Genomic DNA, 16,642 nt, shown 5'->3' on the forward strand with positions numbered 1-16,642 from the left:
GTGAAATTTTTCTAAAACTCCATAGCCTTTAGAAGATAAGTACAGACGTCTCCGTACTGATCCTCCAGACTCTACTAAGCTTGCTCATGACTCGTGAGACCTAAGCAACCTAGTGCTCTGATACCAACTTGTCACTACCCGGAATCCCAACCTCGGAGTTGTGATGGCGCCTAACATCCACTTGCTAGGCAAGCCGACGTGAAATAAGTAATTAACCCTTTTTAACTGTTAAAAACAAAATAATGATATTCAACGAGAAATAAATTCCAAATATAACACATTGCTAATATAAACCACGTGATAAAAACTACTCCCAGAAATCCAAGGAGTCACGAGTACATAAGCAACTAGAAGTCTACAAACATAATCTGAAATAAATACAACTGTTCGAAAGAGATAAACAGTAAAAATGGGAAATGGAAGGGTACTTCAAGGTCTGCAAATGCCAGCAGATCTACCTCGGGTATGAAAATGATTCTAGCTAACGCACCTTAAGCACCGTTGAGACCAATACCAATATCTGCACAAGAAGTGCAGAAGTATAGGATGAGTACAACTGACCCAATGTACTCCGTAAGTGTCGAGCCTAACCTCGACATGGTAGTGACGAGGCTATGACCAGACACCTACGTAAATAAACTTGTACAAGTGTATATAAAGCAGCAAAATAATAAGAATAATGATAAAATACTAAATAGGAGGGGACATGCAAAAAGGGGAAAATATAATAAATACGGCAGGTATGAAATCACAAAATTACATTTTTCGAATTAAACAACAATATAGCCAAGTAAATCACCAAAATCGGAAATTATTTACATCAATGATATGAAAATGGTACGTCATCACCCTCCGTGCTTTTACTCTCATACTCACCATGCAATATCGTGAATATAATGGCACAACATCACCCTTCGTACTTTTACTCTCGTCCTCACCATGTAATAATATGAATGAAGTGGCACGACATCACTCTTCATGCTTTTACTCTCGTCCTCACAATGTAATAATATGAATGAAATGGCACGGCATCACCCATCGTGCTTTTACTCTCGTCCTCACCATGTAATAATATGAAACCGAATAATAAACAATGATGGGAATAATTTAACTTCAAATATGGTGCCATGATAACAAACTTCAACTTCCAAAATATTCAACATCTTTAAAATAAGCAATAAATACGAAATGAATAATTAAAGAAGTAATAATGTATCCTAAGCATGGATAACATAATTAACGAAATAATATAATACAAAAAAATATTTTCACCCGCATGCTATAACCCAATGACAATGCATAGGTACTCGTCACCTCACATATACGTTGTCTCCACACATAAAACATGCAACAAATAGACCAACAAGTCCTAATCCCTCAAGTCAAGGTTAACCACGACACTTACCTCACTTCGCAACCAAATCAATGCTCAACCGCGGATTTTCCTCAAGAATTAGCCTCCAAACCAATAAAATCTTATCAAATATAGTTCAAATAATTCAAAATAAGCTTTAGAAACTATCCACGAGTGAAAAAGATTCAATATTTAATGTTGTTGAAAAAAGTGAACCCCGGGCCCGCTTGGTCAAAACTCGAGATTCGGAGCAAAACTCAATTACCCATTCACCCCCGAGCCCGGTTACGTGATTAGTTTTGAAATCTGACCTCAATTTGAGGTCTAACTCCCAATTTCTCAAAACCCCCAATTTCTACTCAAATCCCTAATTTCTACTATGAAAAAGCATAGATTAAAGGTAATGTAAGGAAACACGTTAAAATCTATAACCTATGAAGTTGGGATGAATAGGCTGGGCTCAAACTTAAAAATGGTGAAAATGACTTAATTCCCGACTTTGGGATGTTTAAATCACTGGGCGTCAGGTGCTCTTTGCGTTCGCGAAGCACCTGACGTGTTCGCGATGCACAACAGCCCGAATGGCCTACGCATTCGTGATGTACCTAACGCGTTCGTGAAGGCTTCATCCCCCTATCCTTCACGTTTGCGAGCCAGGGCTCGCGTTCGCATAGAGTACAAGACTGCCTCCCCCCAGAATCCCATAAACCTTCACGTTTGCTAGAGGACGGTCGCTTTCGCGAAGGGTAGGCCCTTCAATGCTTCACGTTCGCGGCCTTGTCCTCGCATTCACGATGAAGAAATTCACCCCAGACCCAAGTTTTGCTTTGCGATTGCGAAGCACAATGCACCAAACATCAGCAACAGTCAAAAACCAGCAACTTTCTAAGTTCAAAGTGGTCCGTAGCCTATTCGAAACTCACCTGAGCTCCTCGGGTTCCAAACCAAACATGCACACAAGTGTAATAATATCATACGAACTCGCTTGCATGATCAAAATACCAAAATAACACCTAGAACTATGAATCGGATATCAAAATACATAAAAGTTTCAAAGAAACTCAAGAACTTCCAAATTCACAACCGAGCGTCCGAATCCTATCAAATCAACTCTGTTTTGCACTAAATTTTGCATACAAGTTTTAAATGGTAAAATGGACCTATACCAAGTTTCGGAACCAAAATCCAAACCCAGTAGCAATAAAGTCAATCTATGGTCAAACTTTAAAAATCTTTAAACCTTCAAATTACTAGTTTTCAACAAATCACATCAAATCAAGTTAGGGACTTTCGAATTCAATTTCGGGCATATGAGCAAGTCCAAAATCATGATATGGACCTACCAGAATTGTCAAAATACCGATCCGGGGTCATTTATATAAAATATTAGCCGTAGTCAACTCAAATTATTTTTAAAGCTAACTCAATTTAAAGATTTTTAATTTTCTTTGAACAATTAGAAGTTCATTATGTTTTATTTAACGAACCTCCTGCTCATGTTGTTTCTAGTGCTACTCATGTTCCTGATTGTACTAATACTACTGCTATTGTTGTTGTTGATGATACTGCTAAAAGTTTTTTGAAAAAGATAATAAAATTGTTCGAGGGCATCTGCTTAACCATATGACTAACCCTTTGCTTGATTTGTTTATAAATTATAAATTTTCTACGTCGTAGATGCCAGAACGACTTAAGGATTAGATGAAATCTCTCTCTCTTAATTCTTCTAAAGCTAACCTTATGGAATCTTCTAGTACTTTTGTGAAAGACAATTTTAAAGGAAAATAAAAAGAAAGGACATGTGAAGAAGTAGGATTACTTCAATAAGCCAGAGGTCCAAATTCAAAAGTCAAAAGGACCTTGCTATGTGTGCGGCAAAACTGGTCACAGGGCTTTCCAGTGCAACTAGAGACAAGACAAATCTCAAAGCATGGAAAAAAAGCTCACGTCCAAGCTAACCTTACTGAGGCTAGTGATATCATTGTTGTTGTGGTTGTTGAGGCAAACATGGTGGCTAACAAGACTGATTGGATACTGGACACAGGAGCTTCAAGGCACCTTTCTGCCAATAAGGAGCTATTTCACGACTCTGAGGAATCTGGTGATGGCGAGTGTGTCTATATGGGTAATTCCACTACGGTTGGAGTTATGGGTAAATGAAATATTCTCCTTAAGTTAACTTCTGGAACCAAAGTGTGTGCATGACCATAAAGCACTTTGTTAGTATTGCGGAATTTGCATAAAATTAAGGATATAATTTGTGTTATGGGGCTCTCAACTCGTGTCCATTCAGTTTAAAAGTACTTCACTTTGTGGATATTAGTTGTAACGACCCGACCGGTCGTTTGGAGCTCTAGCGCGTCATTCGGCGGTTTGAGGCCTTAAGTGGATTCACTTTGGGTATTATGACTTGTACGTGTGGTCGGAATTGAACTTCGGGAAGTTTGGAGTTGATTTGGAAAGAAAATTCTAATTTCAGAAGCCTTAGTGGGAAGAATTGGCTAAGATTTGACTTTTGAGTAAAAGACCTCAGAATCAGAGTTTTAAAGTTCCAATAGGTTCGTATGATGATTTTGGACTTGGGCGTACGTTCGGGTTGAGTATCGGATCATCCTGGAGCATTTCGATGCTTACTATGGAAGGTTGGTATTTTTAAGGTTTAAGAATTTCATAAGTTTGGTTTGAAGTGGATTTTGATGCTATCGATGTCCGTTTGGGGTTCTGAGCCTTGGAATAGTTTTGTTATGTCATTTATGACTCGTCTGTGAAATTTGAAGTCATTCCGGAATGATTTGATACATTTCGGCACAAGATATAGATTTTGGAAATTTGAAAATTTATAAGTTTAATTCGAGGCGCGTTTCATGATTTTTATGTTGTTTGATGTGGTTTAAGGCTTCGACTAAATTCATATTGTATTTTGGGACATGTTTGTATATTTGGTCAAGGTCCGGGGGACCTCAGGTGGATTATGAATGGTTAACAGATCGAATTTTGGACGTAAGGAAAGCTGGAGGATTCTGTTTGTTGGTGCAATCGCTTCTGCGGAAGCTTCATCGCAGAAGCGAGGTAGTGGGTCGCAGAAGCGGCTAGAAGGGAGCTGGGAAGAAGCCGCGAGTGCGAAGGAATTCCCGCCCCTGCGTGACCGCAGAAGTGGCCCCGGGGTCGCAGAAGCGGTAGGGAGTGAGGCAGGCTGGAGGCGCAGGTGCGAGGTTGGTGCTGCACCTGCGAGACCGCAAAAGCGAATTCTTGGTCGCAGGAGCGACTCCGCAAGAGCGGAGTCTGGTCCGCAGATGCGAAGGCATGGGGCTGAAGGGGGACCACATAAGCGGTATTTTGGCCACACCTGCGGAACCGTAGAAGCGGTCAGGTGGCCGCAGGTGCGAGAGGTCGTTGGGCAGTGTGTTCTTTTAAGAACGGATTTGGCCCATTTTCTTCCATTTTACACTTGTTTGGGGAGATTTTGGAGAGCTTCATAGGGAGATTTCATCAAGCAACACAAGGTAAGTGACTCCCACCTATTACTAGTTAAATACATGATTTGTGTATGGATTTAAACATGGAAATTTATAAAAACTTGAGATTTTGGTAGAAAATCTAGAATTTGATATTTTTGGATTTTGACCACAAGATTGGACATGGAATTTGGAATAAGTTATATATTTTAGTTCGTGGTGTTATGGGTAAAGTTTATATTTAAATACTTTCGGAATCCGGGCACGCGAGCCCGAGGGTTGTCTTTGTTGGCTTTTGAGCGGAGTTGGAAATCATTTTCAATTGTTAAATTATATGTATTGGGGTACATTTGGATTGGTTTGCACATTGTTTGACTAGTTTTGAAGAGATGCGCATTGATTTGAGGTGTTTAAGAGGCGTTGGAGCCGATTTTGGAACTTCGGAGCGAGGTAAGTCTCCTGTCTAATATTGTGAGGGGGAAACTACCTCCCTAGGTGATATTTATTGTTATGTGCAATGAGTTGTTAGTGCTACGTATGCATGAAGTGAAGATACTCCGTACGTAGCTGAAGCATGTTTATGTCCGGATAGACTTAGGACTTTATCATGTATAATTGAATTATTTGAACTTGTTTTGCTGGCTTAATTAATTAAATTTATAAATGAATATTGATTTAGAAATAAACATCTGTATACTAGGACAATCCTTAACACTTTGAGTTGTGGGCTCGTTATTGGAGAAACAGTAAACATTATATTCATTTTGTGCCCATGTACGGTATTGTAAACACGTGTCTTGTAATTCGGTAACTTCCTTCCTTTTCTTGTGGAGTGGGCCGAATGCCTCGATAGTATATAGATGTATCTATGGTTTGTGCCACTCGACCCTCGGTAGTGTACACATTATTCTGGATCGGGTCGAACGACCTCGGCAGAATCATGCGTCATATCTCTAGTAGTCTGAATATTCTCGAGCTAACCTCTCCGCTGATGCCCGGTATTTACATGGTATTCCTTATTTATTAGATAATGACACTTGATATTTTTCTGAGTTGTTAAGGTAGAATACAAGATTTAGAAATTTTTGCTTTAAAAGAAGTAATTGGAAAATTATGTAACTTACAGATTTACCCCATCATTGACGTATGCTTCATATCTGCTTATGTTTTATTACATTGTTTAATTGGACCTTTAGTAAGTGTCGATATTAATCCCTCATCACTACTTCTCCGGGGTTAGACTAGATACTTACTATGTACACGTTAATTTAGGTACTCATGCTGCACTTCTGCAGTAAATGTGCAGGATATGATAGGTTTATTTGATGATCACCTTGGCGCATAAGCACACCTGTTGAGGAGACTTTATGTGAGTTGCATTCCAGGCTATGCATCGCAGTCCACCGAGTATCCATTGTACTATTTACTTTATTCTGTCTTACTATATTTGGGACAAATATTTTATTATTATTGTACTCCTTAGAAAATGCTCGTGCACTTGTGACATCAGGTTTTGGGGGTTCTACTGGTTATTCGTTATTGTAGTTCATGTAGTTATTATCTTTTTACCCTATAAATTTCATTTTATACTATTTAAGTAATGGAGATTATGATTATTCTTAAATTAACGTTGGCTTGCCTGACGGCAGCGTTAGGCGCCATCACGACCTATAGTCGATTTTGAGTCGTGACAGCTTGGTATCAGAGCATTAGGTTCACTTGGCTCTCACGAGTCATGAGCAAGAGTAGTAGAGTCTTGCGGATCTGTCCAGAGATGTCTGTACTTATCTTTGAGAGGCTACAAGGCTGTTATGAGCACTTCCCTTCTTGATTTCCTCATCGTGCGATTTGATTCCATTGAGGCTTTTGCCTTTATTCCCTTCCTACTCATTCTTATACGATGTTGAGCGCTCGTGTCAATTGGGCATCGAGTAGTTGTACTGGTACTACAGACGTGGTGCAGGATGTTCTTCCCTGCGTGTTCGGGCATGCAATTATCGTCGCCTTGCGGAAGGATGTTCTGTCATTTCAGCTCAGTAGCTGTATTTCCGATGGTTTTGAGGCTATGCACAAATTGCTATGATGTTCATGCGTCGTTATCGCACATTATTGATGTAATGGTGGGTTGCTCATTTATGTGTTGAGGCAGTAAGTGGCTCGAAAGGAGGATTCCTCAGTGCATGATTTAGAGGTTCAGGATTTAATCCCAGCGGAGGAAAGGCAATCAGACTATGGATATTCAGGCTTTGGTTGATGAAGTAACGAGACATGATATTTTTGAGCGTGGTGGAATTCTCATTTGTAATGTGGTATCATCGTCCTTGTTGGAACGCATTAAGGATTCGCCGGTGTTATGGTCTTCTTTGATTTTTGCCTTCGGGGCAGGGTGTTATGAAATGGTGCCTAAGACGTGGTTGTCAGAGATAGTGGGGTGTAGCGGTTCCGAATCAAATTGGTGATTCTAATGTTGATGGCTCGAGAAAAATGATCTTCCATGAGGTTTAGAGTTGGTAGCAATTCATTAGTTCAGGTGATACAAATATGGAGTTGGTATAAGGTAGCAGTTGGGCACCAAAGTATGAGGGGGGACATGTCGGGAAGTGTCTCGCGGTAGTTGAATTACTAGCAGGTCAAGTATGAACAACAGAGGTCGAGGAGTTGCTTAAAGGAGATGGTTTAACCGAAGTAAGAGTGGCAGATTAGCACGTGGATTCTGTGGTAGGATAGCCGCGTGCCTTGAGAATGTGTAGAAAAGGTTTGGGAATCGTGATGGAAGGTGATTTGGTCTACCAATTTTATTTGGAATGATGGTTACTGTACGAAGAAAGATTGAATATGGTAGAAAGGAGTTTGCTTGAAATGAAGAGGGGTGTGAAGATTTGATTATTGATTCAGATGCAATATAACTTGAGTTTGAAAGGTATTGTTGAACTTTTGGTTGATGTCAATAGGGAAGGAACAAATTTATACAGTTGGTGGGTGAGCTTGGGCTCGGGAGAATTTACTGATTACGTGGTAGTTGTACCCAGTGCAATGTCGTTGGAAGATGTCGGTAAGGAATTCTAGTGAGTGATCTCCTGTGAGCAGGATTAGAGGTTGTGTGATTTTGATGAAGTTTCTACGAAGAGTCCAACTTACTACCCAACAGAAGGTCGGGTATGCGATCGTGGCCAATATTTCGGAAGGTTTCATGAAAAGTTTAACAAAGGATTTCAAGAAATTTGGCGGGTTAAAGGTGTGAGATCATGGTAATTGAGAAGGAGGAATCGTTGTGGGCTCTACATTATGTGATGGTAGCTTAAAGTGAAGTGGGGGAGTCCCATCATTTACGATTGGATTGTGTGGTTGTCTGCTTATGTGGTTTCTGGTTATTGATGCGTTGGTGGATTAATTATGACTAGGAAAAAAAAGGGAAATGTCAGGAGTAATTCGAACAAGGAACTCGATGAATGTGTGCTATACTTTGCCTTATCGATTAAGGTGCGGGATTTGGGAAGACTCAGAGTTTATGCTTCTTGTGGATGTAATGTACAAGGAAAGGAATTCAGCCGACTGCTTCTTTGAGAGGGTGATCATGTGCTAGCAGAGCATTAAAGTTTGGTTATATTCGGAATTAGTCAGAGTGGGTGACTCTCGACAACGGTTCTAGTGGGTTCAAGAATTAAAGTGTGGTGCCTAAGGATTTCGGGTCCGTTATGTGGTTAAGGATCGATTCTTCACAGTGGATCATGACTTGGAATGTTCTATGTTATCATCGGGTATGCGGTGCAGTATTGGAGGAAAGGAAGAAATAGCTTCGGATTTGCGGAAGATCTTCCAGAATGGGTGTACCAGTCGGAGATGCTATTGAGCACATGAGGAGGGTCTGAGATGGTTCATGAGTATGAAGACTATGTGGTCTCGCGATACGGGTCACTCGGGGTGAGTGCGAATTGAGTTCTTTATGTTGTGAATGAAGCTATTATATTTCTAAGTTAAGTCAAGAGTAAATTGAAAGAAGTTTGGTCGGTTAGTAATGGTTGAGTCGGCATGATTGTGGCAATAATCAGTTCCTTCGGTGTGAAGTTATGCATGTGGTTTGTGGTGGTACGTGTGGGCTTGACAGCCACCATACCTTGATTGATTTAGGAGGTATTTGATTCGAATGGCCTTGTTGTGTAAATGGACTCCGGAAGAGTCATGACGGTTTAGATCACGACTTGAGATTTGTATTTTCTACGGTTTGGGAATTCAGTTGCATGTTGCATTGGTTCTTCTTATATGAGTTAAGTGAAAGGTTTCTAGCCAATGAAGTGTTTATTCTACTAGTAGTTCAGGGGTTATGATGAATTCTTGTACTCTCGTATAACAACATGATGAGTGCAGTGAGCGGTATGGGAATTGGAAATTGAGGATCAAGGTTGCAGTTCAGTGTTGATAAGAATGTCATGAGCTCGGATGAGCAGGGGCGAATTCAGATGTTCAGAGTAAGCTAGCCTTTTATTTAGTGTCACCTGAGGACGGTGTTCTATGTAAGAGGCTTTGTGTATTGATTTGTGGATTTCTGATTTGCTCTACAGAATTAGAACGGTTGGTGGTATGGATGTGCAAACTTTGCTACCTGGTGCGAAAGGTCGTGGGAGAGTATCCCACGGGGAAAATTGTATAAGTGTGACATATTAGTCACTTGATTTTTATAGATTGAAACCAAGTATGGAGATTCGGGTATTGTCGCTAATGTGAGAGTTTATGCCAGGAAGGCGCCCTAGTCCTTTGGTTGTGAACTGTGGGAGTTTGTCCCAGATTGAGACGGCTTGATTATTCGCACATGTATTGTGGTCCTGTGTAGCTTATGGTGTTATATGAACAGGATGGCTCTCGAGATGCAGGTCAGTTATCACGCCTTAGTTGTGCTTCGGTTTGTGGCGTATTGCGCTATCTGTCTCCCTAGAGTTGTATTTTTGCACTTGGCGTGCTTGTGGACGATATTTGGTATTCCGTAGGTATAAGCATTATGGCTTGATGGGTACGTCCTTATTTATTGTTATGTGTGCATCGGGTGGCACGCCGCCACGGGTACGCTGTTTGGATTGGATTGCATGCCGCAACAGTATCATGTTTGGATCGGGTTGCATGCCACAACGGTATCATGTGAGGATCGGGTTGCATACCGAAACAGTGAGATATTGAGTACGGTACCCTATATCTATTCTTGTGTATTTTGTTTTCCATTCTCTGAGAAGGGTTCATAGCGTCTGTTCGACCGTCTTATTCGTTACGCGGGTTGGGTAGGTCCTTTCCAGAGTTCGTTTTTCTTTATATATTGCATTCGAGTTTGTAGCTTGTTGGCGCATTGTTGGCATCATATGAGATTTCGGCAGTGTTTGAGATGGATTATTGCCTGAGCAGCTTGTACTGGGTGAGCCGAGATTATTGGACCTGAAATTAGTGCAATCAGATTTATATAAGGTACGTTAAGAGAAAATATCGTTATTCAGATCCAAATGAAGTAATGGTTCTTGTCAGGAGGAGAGACTCCATGATTTATTGATTCGACAGGTGGTTATGAGTTTCTACATGTCTCTTTCGCCGTGGCAGTATTGCGAGAGTTGGAACATGATTTATATGTGTCATGAGATGTATTGCGGGCATCTGATTCATGAAATTATAGCTATTGTGGTCAGAGGATGTTATTATGGGCAACCGACTTATGTGGTGCATGATGTGATTTTAGCATAGGTGCATGATCATGTTTTGGTACAGTGCGTGGTGATTGGTACTGTGTTTGTATGTTATAATCAGGACCTGTAAAGAAATTCGGAGGTTGGAATTTGGTAATAAGGTTTATTGACTAAATAAAATGGAGGTCTTCAGTCTGAATCGAGCTAATGTGTCCAACTAGATTGTGGTAGCACGGGTAGGTGCACGAGGTGTTAAACAGTGATTTTGGACAATTCCGGAGCAGTCATTAGCACGTTCGATGATGAACGTATGATTAAGTGGGGGAGAATGTAACGACCTGACCGGTCGTTTTGAGCTCTAGGGCATCGTTCGACGGTTTGAGGCCTTGAGTAGCTTCACTTCGGGTATTATGACTTGTACGTGTGGTCGGAATTGAACTTCGAAAAGTTCGGAGTTGATTTGGAAAGAAAATTCTAATTTCGGAAGCTTTAAGTTGGAAGAATTGGCTAAGATTTGACTTTTGAGTAAAAGACATCGGAATCGGGGTTTGAAGGTTCCAATAGGTTCGTATGATGATTTCAGACTTGGGCGTATGTTCGGGTTGAGTATCTGATCACCCGGGAGCATTTTGATGCTTATTATGGAAGGTTGGTATTTTAAAGGTTTAAAAATTTCATAAGTTTGGTTTGAAGTGGATTTTGATGTTATCGATGTCCGTTTAGGGTTCCGAGCCTTGGAATAACTTCGTTATGTCATTTATGACTCGTGTGTGAAATTTGAAGTCATTCCGAATTGATTTGATACGTTTCGGCACAAGATATAGATTTTGGAAATTTAAAAATTTATAAGTTTGATTCAAGGCGCGATTCATGACTTTGATGTTGTTTGACGTGGTTTAAGGCTTCGACTAAGTTTGTATTGTATTTTGGGATGTGTTGGTATATTTGGTCAAGTTCCTGGGGGCCTCGGGTGGATTCCGGATGGTTAACAGATCGAATTTTGGACTTAAGTAAAGCTGGAGGATTCTGGTTGCTGGTGCAACCGATTTTGTGGAAGCTTCATCGCAGAAGGGAGGCAGTGGACCATAGAAGCGGCTAGAAGGAAGTTGGGAAGAGGCTGCAGGTGCGAAGGAATTTCCGCACCTGCGTGACCGTAAAAGCGGCCCGGGGGTCGCAAAAGCGGTAGGGAGTGCGGCAGGCTGGAGGCGCAGGTGCGAGGTTGGTGCCGCACCTGCGAGACCACAAAAGCGGATTCTTGGTCGCAGGTGCGACTCTATAGAAGCGGAGTCTGGTCCGCATATGCGAAGGTATGGGGCTGAAGGGGGACCACATAAGCGGTATTTTGGCCGCACCTGCGGAACCGCAGAAGCGGTCAAGTGGCCGCATGTGCGAGAGGTCGCTGGGCAGTGTGTTCTTTTGAAAACGGGATTTGGCCCATTTTCTTCCATTTTTCACTTGGTTGGGACGATTTTTGAGAGCTTCAAGGGGAGATTTTTATCAAGCAACACAAGGTAAGTGACTCCCACCTATTACTAGTTAAATACATGGTTTGTGTATGGATTTAAACATGGAAATTTGTAAAAACTTGTGATTTTAGTAGAAAACTTAGAATTTTGTATTTTTGGATTTTGACAATTGGACATGAAATTTGGAATAAGTTATATATTTTAGTTCGTGATGTATGGGTAAAGTTTATCTTTGAAAATATTCGGAATCCAGGTACGTGGGCCAGAGGGTTGTCTTTGTTGGCTTTTGAGCAGAGTTGGGAATTATTTTCAATTGTTAAATTATACGTATTGGGGTACATTTTGATTGGTTTGCACGTTGTTTGACTGATTTTGAAGAGACGGGCATCGATTTGAGGTGTTTGAGAGGTGTTGGAGCCGATTTTGAAACTTCGGAGCGAGGTAAGTCTCCTGTCTAATCTTGTGAGGGGGAACTACCCCTAGGTGATATTTATTGTTATGTGTAATGAGTTATGGGTGCTACGTACGCACGAAGTGACGAGAGTCCGTACGTAGCTAAAGCATGTTTATGTTCGGGCAGACCTAGGACTTTATCATATATAATTGAATTACGTGAACTTGTTCTGCTGGCTTAATTAATTAGAGTTATAAATAAAATTGATTTAGAAATAAATATTTGTTTATTAGGCCAAGCTTTAACACTTTGAGTTGTGGGCGAGTTATTTGAGAAACGGTAAAGATTATATTCATTTTGTGCCCATGTACGGTATTGTAAACACGTATCTTGTAATTCGGTAACTTCCTTCCTTTTCTTGTGGAGCGGACCAAACGCCTCGGTAGTATATAGATGTATATATGGTTTGTTCCACTCGACCCTCGGCAGTGTACACATTATTCTGGATCAGATCGAACGACCTCGGCAGAATCGTGCGTCATACCGCTAGTAGTCCGAATATTCACGAGCTAATATCTCCACTGATGCCCTGTATTTATATTGTATTCCTTATTTATTGAATAATGACACTTGACATTTTTCTGAGCTGTTAAGGTAGAATACAAGATTTAGAATTTTTTGCTTTAAAAGAAGTAACTGAAAAATTATGTAACTTACAGATTTACCCCATCATTGTCGTATGCTTCATATCTGCTCATGTTTTATTATATTATTTTATTGGACCTTTAGTAACTGTCGATGTCGACCTCTCGTCACTACTTCTCCGGGGTTAGGTTAGATACTTACTGGGTACGCGTTGATTTACGTATTCATGTTGTACTTCTGCACTAAATGTGCAGGATCTGACAGGTTCATTTGATGATCACCTTGGCGCGTAAACACACTTGTTGAGGAGACTTTATGTGGGTTGCATTCCAGGCTACGCATTGCAGTCCACCGAGTGTCCATTATACTGTTTACTTTATTCTGTCTTACTACATTGGGGACAGAGCTTGTATTATTATTGTACTCCTTAGAAAATACTCATGCACTTGTGACACCGTATTTTGGAGGTTCCTACTAGTTGTTCGTTATTATAGTTCACATAGTTATTATCTTTTTACCCTGTAAATTCTATTTTATACTATTTAAGTAATGGAGATTATGATCTTGAAAGTAATAAAATGAGTAAATAAATTGATAAATTAACGTTGGGTTGCTTGACAGCGGTGTTAGGCGCTATCACGATCTATAGTGGATATTGGATCGTGACATTAGTTGTTGCCTCATTTCACTACGTGTCAATTCAAATCGAAAGATATTGACAATTACGTACATGTTCCTTCTTTTGCCGAGAATTGTTCTTATTCTATTTTTGTCTTTTCATTAGTGGGGGATTGTTGGTATTATTTTTACTTGGTAATGCAAAGTTAAAGATTCCTTTGTGGTCCATTTTCTTCTCTACTTTTTTATCTTTTGTGAAAGACAAAGTATCCCTCATCGGTTGTGGAAAGTTTCTTTCTTCTCTTTATATTGAATTATTCTTTGTTGGGCTTGTGAAGAGTTAGTAAAAGGGAGTGGTCTCGCACACCTGAGAAATTGGTTCTGAAAGCAAAATAGATTGATTTCCTCCCCCCCTCCCGCGCGAGATATACGTTAGACATAATCCATATCTGGTTTTGCTAAAAAATTTCTTTATTTTTTTATTTTTTAAGCTTACCAAAAAAGTTTTCAAATACACGCTTACAAGAATATGTCCAAATTCATTATCTTTCAATTCAATTATGTAACGTCTAATTTATTGCTTTGTAACAGCTATGCTTTAAATTGCCGTAGCTATTACCTGAATTCTGTAATAGCTCTTTCAGTTTTATAACCCTCAACTTAATTCTCCTTCTTATAACAGTTCTAGCATCTTACCTATATAAGGAACTGTTTGTGAAGTTTTCAAACACAGAAAAACGCCATCACCTTCTCTTCTTCTTCAGTCACTTTCTGGGTAATTGTTTTGTGTAAACATCAAACTTCCAGCCACAAGTGCATGTGTTTGGAAGTGCTGTGGAATCTTGAAGAGCGACTGATCTTAACGATTTGCACCCGGTCGGGTCGAAATCGCTTTCAAGGCACTGGCTTTCCACTACACAGTATTTATTCAATAAATTATTTTTATTTTCTTTTTGTTCTTGGTCAATATTATCAGATATTTTTTCTACAATCCACAGTCAATAAGACCTAGAACGTTTGAAGTTACTAAGAATTATGGTGGAATAGATAAGATTCTTTCGTTGTTAACCAGAAGTTTCGAGTTCGAGCCCTAGGTAAGAAAAAAATCTTACTAGGGAACGCTTTTTTTCTTTAATGAAAGTTATCTAATAAGTGTAGGACATGGAATAGCACAATCAAAGCAAGGAAAACACAATCGACGGTCAAAATGAGTGCCACGATCAACGACTCTATTCTTGAAACGTGTGCACAAGCAGCCAATCATATTTGCACAACAAAACAAACATGTCACAAGTATCACCTACTCATCCATGACTCTTGTTTCACAAAATTCCAACAATGGAATAACAACTTTTAAAATTGAAAGAAAAAAATTATCTATATGATATGAGGCATGAACCTTAATACAACATAAATACACCCACATTGCCTATTCATGAGGTATAAGTTCGCTAGAATTATCGAATTATCTCTCAAATGAGGTCTTAGTGTAATAATTCAGATTTTCAGTTTGGGTCTAAGAAAATGTCTTAAATTTGTGTTTGGCTAAGCTTATAAGCTGGTCAAACTGGCTTATAAGCACATTTTACCTTATCTACGCGTTTGGTAAACATCCAAATTACTTATAAGTCAAGTGTTTATAAGCTAAAATAAGTCATAAGTCATAAGTTGGTCACGCGTAATTTATGGTTTTTTTTAGCTTATAAACACTTTTAGTTTGACCAAGATTTTTATTAGTTTATCCTTAATAATATTTTTTAATTCACAAAATATTTTTTCCAAAATAAATTTTTAAACTTTCTCTTTATTCCATATTCGTTTGTCATCTTTTTCTTTACAAAGAATTTTTTAATTTATAATCTTTTGTATATTTTTAGGGTATTTTAATCATTTTAACAAAAGAATAGTTTATCAGTACTTTTCTACCAAACACATCAACTGGTTATTATCAGTTTCAGCGCGTCTATCCAAACACGTAAGTGCTTATTTAAAAAATCAGTTTCAGCACTTAAAAATACTTTTCAGCACTACAAACTTATAAGCCATTTACAATCAGCAAACCCAAACAGGCTTTTAATCATCTCTTTCTGTCTTCTTCTTTTCTCTTTTCTTACATTAATAAAAAGGTAAGGAATTTCTCCTTTTCGCAATGCAAATTACTCTCATTTCTTAGAATGTTCGAATCCTCAACAAATGGAAACACATTATCAGACGGATGAAGATGACTAGACCATAGATGTGAAGTGCTAGTCTCATTTCTATTGAGATAGATTCAAAGGATGGATCTTTGTTCATTTAGTATCTTTTAAACTAAAATAAGCGATGTTTATTTAACTAAAATAAATTGTGGTTTCTTCGGTACTAGTAATAAGGAAATAGTTCTACTATTGAACTTATAAAATATTAATATTAAGATAAATAGTTCTAGATCATGATGTTATTAGTCATTACTTTGACTTTCTGAGAAGTACTTAAATATAGTAAAATGCAGCAATTAAGGCGGCAAGAAAGTTGAGCTATACCTCCTTCCTTCCCTGTGGTTGACTGCTTTTTCTTCCTTTTTCCATACTTCAGGAGGAAGAGATCGCCGGGTTCAACTTCCACTGGTGATGGCGATTCCTTCTTGAAAAATAGTATATTCAGTTGAATCTTCATATTATAATAATAAGATCGAATCAATTCCTATTCGAAAAGAGGATTTCATGCTTTCCTAACCTTACAACTGGCAAGCAATTCACATAGCACATACTGAGAAGTCTCAAAACTAAAACTGATATCGGAAACTTGATCTACCACTTATAACGGAAATTGAAAATTGAATATATATATATATATATATATATATATATATATATATATATATATATATATACACAATAATTGAAAGCTAAAACTGAAAATTGGGTCTTTATCTGATAACTGAAAGCTAACTGAGAACTACGTCTTTATCTAAAAACTGAAAGCTAACTTAAAACTAAGTCTTTATTTTACTATTTAACTTATAAAATAAAATATTAAGAGAAATAATTCTAGATCATGATATTATAAGT

At 38.9% G+C, this 16,642-nt stretch overlaps 1 long non-coding RNA gene across 1 annotated transcript; it reads right to left on the reverse strand.

Moving 5' to 3' along the window:
* Positions 1–264: 264 nt before the first annotated feature.
* LOC104098736 (uncharacterized) lies at positions 265–16,402 on the reverse strand. Its single transcript, XR_011412156.1, has 3 exons — positions 16,308–16,402; positions 16,115–16,214; positions 265–520 (listed from the first exon to the last, which is right to left on the reverse strand). It is a non-coding gene; the product is annotated as an uncharacterized lncRNA (long non-coding RNA).
* Positions 16,403–16,642: the final 240 nt, after the last annotated feature.

Source organism: Nicotiana tomentosiformis, chromosome 11, assembly GCF_000390325.3.
Source record: "Nicotiana tomentosiformis chromosome 11, ASM39032v3, whole genome shotgun sequence".
Taxonomy (NCBI): domain Eukaryota; kingdom Viridiplantae; phylum Streptophyta; class Magnoliopsida; order Solanales; family Solanaceae; genus Nicotiana; species Nicotiana tomentosiformis.